Source organism: Phacochoerus africanus, chromosome 5, assembly GCF_016906955.1.
Source record: "Phacochoerus africanus isolate WHEZ1 chromosome 5, ROS_Pafr_v1, whole genome shotgun sequence".
In the NCBI taxonomy this organism is placed as follows: Eukaryota; Metazoa; Chordata; class Mammalia; order Artiodactyla; family Suidae; genus Phacochoerus; species Phacochoerus africanus.
In genome coordinates, this window is record NC_062548.1 from 81,319,356 (window position 1) to 81,328,692 (window position 9,337).

A 9,337-nucleotide genomic window follows, 5' to 3' on the forward strand; every position below is an offset into this window, starting at 1 on the left:
GAGAGCCAGGATTCTCGGGGTGGGAGAAAGGCGACATGGGTATAATAGAAGAGGTCAAGTAAAATCCCTCTGGTCCTGATTTGGAAGGGGAACCATCAGGAAGAATTCAGTGTATATTTATTAGCTCTGTCCATGGAAAAGTCCTATTTTTTTTTTTTTTTTTTTTAGAAATAATGACCAACCCTAAATTAATAATGAGCAGTCCTAAACTCCAGATGGTGGCCTCATGTGTTAAAATGTACCCACAGGATATTAATTTATGGAGGTGACTAAGTAGGTAACGCCATTGAAAGAGGAATTTGTTACTCACATTTACCAAGAGCAGGGGCCAACCATCATGCTGGGCTACATGGGGCAGCCCCAGGTTTGTTTGGGAGGCCTAAGGAGTGAGGAGAGAGCACAGTCCAGAGGCTTTCTTGAGTTTTCCGTGGGGAAGGCAAGGCAGAGCAGGGTAAGCATTTTAAGAATGGATAATCTGAATAATGTTGGTGGGCTCTGGGCTATGAGGTAGTCTCTAGTTGTCTGGTCCCTGGCCCTGGGTTGATTTAGGGCAGGGGACATACTGACTTGGTGTCCGAGAGTTAAAGAAGATGGTTGGGGGTATGGATTCAGCATTGGTTGGTTTGCACATGAAAGGTACTTTTTTGCAGGTGAGTTGTTTATTATTTTAGGAACTAGCTAGCCCTGGGAAAGGCAGTCTCCTCCCAGTCAGCAAAGCTCCCTAAGATGTCAGAACATCATAAATTTAGCACATGATTAATACATTTCAAAATACCATTTCCCACTGAGAGGAACCAGTAGTCCTTGGAGAAATGGTTGGCTCCAGGCCATATATGCAATGAGCCTGGAAGATCTTGTCACACCTGAGAGGAAGGAGGCTTTCCAAGACAACTTGGGTCGTCCCAAAAGGACTCAAGAGCCAAGCGAGAAACCTCCCACTGGCCAAAGATGGGGTGATTTTAGCATCAATAAAGATTACAACTGCAATGGATTAAAACACATCAAATATATTTAAAGTTACCAGGTGACAATGTTACTAAAAAAAAAAAAATGTATTGTTTCTGAATGGAGGATGCTAGGAAGTCAACTCAGTGTTTTGAAAACCAGTAAATAAAGAAAAAGAATCAAGCATTTATCCTGTTTTCTGTGCGAACTGTACCACTGGGTAACCCATAGTAAATGAAGAGCAGTTTTGTCGTTTCAATGCTACATAAGGAATGGCGGAATTAGACTCTCAGCATCTGATACGTCCATAATATATTAAAGGATCTATTGAGTGTCAACAACTCTTGTTATAACAAAAAGACAGCCTGACTGAAGAGTCTCCTGTGAGAATACACCACTATTTAGGAAGCTGTCCTGCAAAAATATTGAACCTGAACGAGCCTCTAGTTCCAACAACCAATGTATAAGAAATTTAAAGGAGAGGTGAGAGAAACAGTCAGTGATGCCACCACAGAGCTGAAATCTGCAAAATCCAGGCTGCAGGAAACTCTCCAGGCCCAGAGCCCTACTGTAGTCATCGAATTCACTTGAATGAAAAAGTACTAATTGGGGCAGAGGTGAGGGGGGTGGGGTGAATAAGAACATATCAATCAGTATCCGTATAGACCTGATATAGGTCCTAATTCAAATAAATCTTTTGAATGGTATAATTTTATGAAGCAATTGGAAATTTGAACTCTTGACTAGGAGTTTGCTTATATTAAAGAATTATTAGAGTTCCCTTGTGGCTCAGCAGGTTAAGGATCTGGCATTGTCACTGCTGTGGCTCTGGTTACCACTGTGGCATGAGTTTGATCCCTGGCCTGGAAACTTCTACATGGCACAGGTAGAAGCCAAAAAAAAAAAAAAAAAAACCTCTTATTTTTTTAGATATGGTATTGGAATCCGGGGGATTTTTCAAAGAGTCCTTATTAGAAATATATACTGAAACATTTATGGCTAATTATATGATGTCCGGAATTTGCTTCAAAATAATACAGGAGGGGGTATGTGGGTGGGTATCGATGATTGGTCAGTAGGTGATGGTTACTGACCAATAGCATAAATAGCATAAAAGCTTTTTATGCTATTCTTTTTTTTTTTTTTAGGGCAGCACCCGAGGCATATGGAGGTTCCCAGGCTTGGGGTCAAATCAGAGCTACAGTCACTGGCCTACACCACAGCCATAGCAACATAGGATCCAAGCAGCATCTGCAACCTACACCACAGCTCACGGCAATGCCGGATCCTTAACCCACTGAGCAAGACCAGGGATCAAACTTAAAACCTCATGGTTCCTAGTCGGATTCATTTCTGATGAGCCAGGACAGGAACTCTTTTTTATGCTATTCTGCTACTTTTGTATTGATTTAAAATTTTCCACAACAAAAAGGTTTTAAAGGAAAATCTTTAAATGCAAGGTAACAACCACAAGTTAGCAGTTACCCTCTCTAGTCTCAGACCTACACCTCTGGCTACCCTATAGCCCACTAATGTGAAAAGCTCCAAAGACTAGCCAGCTATTGGCCTGTCAAGATTCAGCTTTCAAATTCTCCCCTAATACAACCTTCCAGGCACATCTGTAATAAGATCCTATTAATTCTTACAGAAACAAGATAGTCTAGATTTAATTAATCATTTAGGTGATATAAAAAACCACCTCTTTATGTTAAATGCTAATTATCTTGATGAAACTTTTTCTAAAATGTCTTATATCATTCCCTGTCACAGGAAATGGAGTAACAACTTTTTTAAAAAAAAAATTACGACTCACAGTCGTTGTCTCATTGTCAGGAAACCTCAGGCACTCAGCTGGCTGTCCTCTAGCCTAGGAGGCTATTCAAATAGCTGCTGTTATCAGTGTTCATTCAAAAGCCGGAGATGTTTATTCTCCTCTGGATGGTGAGCCTCCTGTTTCCTCCTCCTTGCTGCGGTCAGCATGTCTGCTCCCTAGCGCCCCTTCTTGTACACACAGTCTGTTCTCTGCCATCCTTTTTACACCCCTCATCGCAGCTAATTAAGGTGCCCTGTTCACAGTAAGTACCCAGTCACCACTTACTGAATTGGATTAAACCTGGGAAGAATGGAAGGTTGCCAGAGGAAATCAAATAATTAAGCTTATTAAACCATTAACTTTAATTTTAGACACTTCACTTAAGCTGCTGCATGTAGTTTGGGAATTCATACCTGAGTTCCAAATGGTTGAGGTTGCCAGGAGCCTGGCTGTTGAAGTAAGTGGGGTGGGGATGAGGCAGCTCTATTACACATTAAAATGTATGTTTGCAGGCGCACATAATTGCTGCTAATTTGTACTCCAGGAAGAACAAAAGTAGCAAATTTATAAAGGAGTTCTATTTCTACATCTAATATGAAGAATTGCCCTGATTACCTTAAGTACAACCCCTACCTTCCCTGTAGATACCAGTGTACGCAAATATTGCCTGAAATTCCAGCTACACGTTGAAATTAAAACATATTTTTTATAAAAGAAGATGAAATATTTTGACTATAACAAAGAATTACGTAAATTGTATGGAAGGAAACCACCTAATCTTCATTTAATTGGTCTTTCCCACTAAAACATTTGACCTTTATGATATAGTCCTGAAGTATATGTTTAAACTCTAATTACTTCCTTTTTTTTATATGTCTTTTTATTTTTTATTTATTTATTTATTTTTTGTCTTTTGTTGTTGTTATTGTTGTTGCTGTTGTTGTCGCCATTTCTTGGGCCGCTCCCGCGGCATATGGAAGTTCCCAGGCTAGGGGTCCAATCGGAGCTGTAGCCACCGGCCTACGCCAGAGCCACAGCAACGCGGGATCCGAGCCGCGTCTGCAACCTTCACCACAGCTCACGGCAACGCCGGATCGTTAACCCACTGAGCAAGGGCAGGGACCGAAGCCGCAACCTCATGGTTCCTAGTCGGATTCGTTAACCACTGCGCCACGACAGGAACTCCCTATATGTCTTTTTAGAGCTGCACCTGCAGCAGATGGAGATTCCCAGGCTAGGGACCCAATCCGAGCTGTAGCTGCGGGCCTACACCACAGTCACAGCCACACCAGATCTGACCTGCATCTGTGACCTACACCACAGCTCACGGCAACGCCGGATCCTTAACCCACTGAGTGAGGCCAGGGATGGAACCTGCGTCCTCATGGATACTAGTCAGATTTGTTTCCATTGCGCCACAACGGGAACTCCGGCACTTATTTTTCACTAAATATAGTTTGGTTCAGGTGCAAACTGGAGTTATCCTAGATTTCCCTTGGTCTCATCTCATATCCAATTCATCCATAAACCCGGCTGAACCTACCTTCAAAATCCCTCCAGGATCAAGCCGTTGCAAAAGGGCACCACTCTCCCTCTCTTGAGCTTTGTTTTAGTTCCTTATCTGTCCCTTACTTCCACCACTGTTCTCTGTAACTGGAATGACATTTAGAAGACAATTCTTACTGCAACTCTTTCCTGCTGTTACTTTCCAGCGGCTCCCAGGACACATCACACCTCACCATCATCTACTGTCTATACAACCAGCCCCTGCCTGCCTCTCAGAACTGATTTCTTCCACTTTCCCCCGCAGCCACTCTGTTCCAATCACATGAGCTTTCTTGCTGCTCTTTAAACATGCAATAAATCTGTTTTCAATGAATGGAATATAATAGTTGGTGAATGAGTGAGTAAATTCTAGAATAACTATATAATCAGTAACAGTCAGTACAAACTCTTATGCTAGCCCAGTCCAGGGAAATGCTTTTTTACCCATCTGGTCTAAACTAGTGGTTCTCAGCCTTCACCTGGTATCAGAATCACCTGGAGGTCTTGTTGAAACTCAAGCAGTCACCCCCACCCCCAGAGTTTTGGATTCAATAGATCTGGGGTGGGTCTAAAAATATGCATTTCTTTTTTTTATTCTTCTGTCTTTTCAGGGCCTCACTCACAGCAGATGGAAGTTCTCAGGCTAGGGGTCAAACTGGAGCTGCAGCTGCAGGCCTACACCACAGCCAGAGCAATGCAGGATCCGAGCCACGACTGCGACCTACACCACAGCTCATGGCAACGCCGGATCCTTAAACCACTGAGCAGGGACTGAACATCCATCCTCATGGATACTAGTGGGGTTTGTTTCTTTCTGCTGAGCCATGATGGGGGAACTCCGAAAAATGTGCATTTCTAATTTTCTAATAAGTTCCCAGTGTACCGGTCCAGGCACATACTTTGGCTTAAATATTCCAGCCCAGAAGGCCAATTCCACATTCTGGGCAGACATTTGGCAAATTTTGTCCTGCTGTTTGTTCCTGTCTGCTCTTAGAATGAAAAGATTAACTGCAGAAAGGTATGGAGAAAAAAAACCACTGGACCTCATTTTTTTGACACTTAGCCACAGGGTGGCCCCCTAGCTCCAGTAATGACTCCACTGGCCCCCAATTAAAACAGCTTTTGTTATTTGGAGAAGTTCCCAATCATTTTTTTATTATTAAAAAAAAGTGAAATTAGCTGTTGGACCAGTAGTTGGTTTGCTGTGCACAAAAGGCTGTCTCATGAGGCATACAGGTGTCTTCCTCAGCAGTGTAAACTTTTGTACCCTGTTAGAAATCACTTCTGTCCTTCAGATGGACATAACAGAGGGGAAAACAGATTTGTAAGTGTGGGAAGACACTATATTCAGAAAATGAAAGGAGATTTCGCTGTAGCCGACAAGGGAGGGAACACACACAGAACAAACGTCAGGCTCAGGCTGTCTGCAGCCCAGGGCTCCCTGCGCGCAGCAGACACCATACAGGCTGACCAGCCTCTCACGCGCCTCGCACCCCTCCAAGCCCCTCCTTACTGTTTTGAGGAGGGCGTCTTTCCTTCCTTCAGCGGCCAGCTACCCTTCCCCGCCGACTTCACCTCACCCTCAGCCTACCAAGGGGGCCGAGGACCAGAAGGAGGAGGAGGAGGAGAAAAGGATGGAGGATTGAGAGCTTGCGCTGTCGCCTTCCTGGGCGAGGCGTTGGTACCTGAGGGGCTGGGCTGGCAGCTGATAGGTCAAGGTGGCGAGAGCTGGGCGGGGCTGCGTGCGTGGACTCAGGGTGTGCGACCCCTCCCTCTTCTCGCCTGCGCACCTGTTCTCTTGTTTCTCTTTGCAGATTGAAACAATACCTGCGTTTGACACATTCAAGGAGGCTGGAACATGCATCCAAGGGAGAATGTGCAAAAGTTAAAAATAGCCTCCCATGTTACAAGGGGCTTCTAGTCCCAGAAAGGGAAACAAAACTGTAACATTCCTAAGGACACTGTCCAATTAACATATTCTTCAATAATATAGTTTCAGTAGTTTGCATGGACTAGGAAGTTGATCTTTTTTCCCCAATAAGGGTCTCATGGAGGCTAATAGGTTGACTGCTTTGAAACCAGCTGGTAATCATTAGTCTTTCAGTTTTATCAAATATATGAGACCCATGCTTCTTATCACAAATATCATTCTTATTTCTCTGCTTTCTACTCATTTGAGAGAAAAAAAAAAAAAACCAAGGGGATGTACAATTTCAAATAGCTGTAAAGTAGCTATTGCCGAACAAATATAGAGACATCACAGAACCAGATCCACTGGCCCCAGGGGGGCTTGAAGTATTCGTTCTTTATGAAAATCTGCATGTGTCATATAACAGGCATTTAGGGGAATCCAGGCCTTGTCTGGGAGAGGGGGATGGGTCCTCTAAATGGAAGCTGTGGCAGGCCCTACCCATTAGCTCCTCAAGCTTCATTCTAACTCCCTCAGGTGTAAACCCTGAAAAACTAGAAACCATTTTCCTAGATTTCCTTGAAGCTCCGCCAAGCAGAGGCACCTGTGTGACACATAGAAGGTGAGCTGGGGAAGGTGCAAGTGAGGAATGCAGGTAGAGCTGTAGTCTGTTGGGAAGTTGGGCTGCAGTAGCTGAGGTCAGGTTTCTACTGCCTGGTTCCTTGTGTCCAAGGTGCGAGGTGGTGGGCAGTGCCAGCAATGGAATATCTCTAAGGACAATACTTCTAGAACTCAGAACTCTTAGCTGCATTGTTCCTGGCTACTAGCAACCTGTCTGTTTCCTTATCCCTCTCAGAAATTCTGTGTGCTTCTTACAAATTGTCATCAATGCTTTTCTGCTGTTCATCACTGAAATGGATTGTGTTGTCTGTAACTTGAAGCCCTTACCAATAGGTAACTAGATCTAAATCACAGCTATTCACACTGGGCTCAAGGAGGTGTGTTGTGATATCATTCCCTTTAAATCCCCAGAAGTTGTGATAAATCTGTTACCCTAGTAACTGGTCACAGCTTTGATGGCTTCCTCCTACATGTGCAGTCAGAGGGGTTCTAGCGCTCCTTATCTGGCCGTGGATTCTGCCCTGTTCCCCCATCCAGTTCCTTGAAGGTGTTCATTTTGAAAGCCAGCTGACACTCTTCCTTGGCACTCTGGTGGCACCTCCAGCACTGTCGCTTGGATGTCTTTTGACAGCTATCACCATGAGAATGCAAACATGATAGGGAAGTGAACATATTGACTTTCATGACTCAAAATGAAAAAACAAAGCACAAGTGCTCATTGATCCAGGGCTTGCAGTACAGGTTGCCATGAGAGCTCTCAGTGGAGGGCATATAATATTCCATCTACTTGCTAATAGGTATTGTTTAAAAAAAAACTATGTTAACCCTATTCTTCAGTATGCAATTGCTCATGTGAATGGCACTATCAGCTCTGCATAGATCAATGCAAACTATAGTGTACTTTTACTGTACAAAAAGAAGGCAGGAAATTTGAACAAAGGGACTGAAAGCCGCCTAGAGAGGCTGCATGTCAATAGTACTGACTAGACAGTGAGAGAAGGCACCTGCTAAGAAAGGACATAATGTGGCTGCTGCAACTCTAATGCTAAATTCCAGTGTGCAAGTATGTGTGTGTGTGTGGCGGGGGGTGGTTTCTCTTGTACCATCAATCAATTCTCCAACACCATCTTGGTGTCCTAAAATTCAACTCAATTCTGACACCATCCACCAGGAGAAAATATCAGATTCTGCAGCTAAAGGACAGAGTCCCACCAAACTGCCCCCACTTTAGATGCCAACTGCAAGTCCAGGTTGCTGCTTGTGATTCTGACTGATCCGTTACAAATCAGAGGTTTCCATAGCCCCCTCCTTTGGTTTGATTAATTTGCTAGGGCTCACAGAACTCAGGAAAATACTTACTTACTAGATTACAGGAGTTCTCTAAAAGGCTATAATTCAGGAACAGCCAGATGGAAGAGATGCATAGAACAAGGGATGTGGGAAGGGGCGCAGAACTTCCATGCTGAGTGTGCTGCTCTCCCGCAAATCCCTCTGTATTCATCACCCCAGAAGCTCTCCAAGCCCCATCCTTTGGAGTTTTTATGGAGGCTTCAAGACATTGGCATGATTGATTAAATCATTGGTCACTGGTTATCAGTTCGAACCCCTCCCACCCCTCTCCCCTCCCCAGGAGTCAAGGGGTGGGATTGAAAGTTCCAACCTCTAACCACCTGGCTGGTTCCCCTGGCAACTGGCCTCCATCTTTAGGTGCTTGCCAAAAGTCACTTCATTAACATAAACCAAGTCGTAGTGGAAAGAGGCTGGTTATGAACAACAGGACACTCATTTTGCCTTTATGGCTCTGAAGCAATTTCAAGGAACTGAGGATAAGAGACCAAATACTCTGACAAGAGATGCTTCCATTATTCTTATTAGTTAGGGAATTCCAAGTGTTTGGGGAGCTGTGGGCCAGGAACTGTGGATGAAGATCAAACATTTATGAGAAGTATATTTCAGTCACCTGAATGACCATTTATATATATATATATCACTAGCCCAGCTGTTTGCAGCCTTGGCTGCACATTAGAATCACCTGGGACTTTAAAAATGTACATTATTCAGGTCCAAACCTACACCAATGGGATCAGACTCTTTGTGAGGAGCAAGCATTCACTAAGCTGAGGTGATTCTAATGAGAACCACTCTGGACACTCACTGAAACTTTTTTCCCAAAGAAGGAACACTTTTGAGCTTTATGCAGATTTTCTTTTTTCACCTTAAAGGCAGAGTTGGGGGACAGTTGTGCCCTAGAACCTGGGAAGTTCATTTGTACAAACCATCCTAAGAGCTCCAAGACTATCAACTCAGTCTCGTGTCTTGCTCCAAATGATCCCAAATCTGCTAAAAATCTAGCCCAACGCTTTTATATATTGCTCCTAAGAAAAAAATGTAGGTTTGAGACATTGATTTGAGAAATTTTAGGATACTCAGTTCCAACTTTTTGAAAAGATGAAAAACCAATGGAGAGTCCTAGCAGTCTTCCTTTGAGACGAGGACATTTCCTT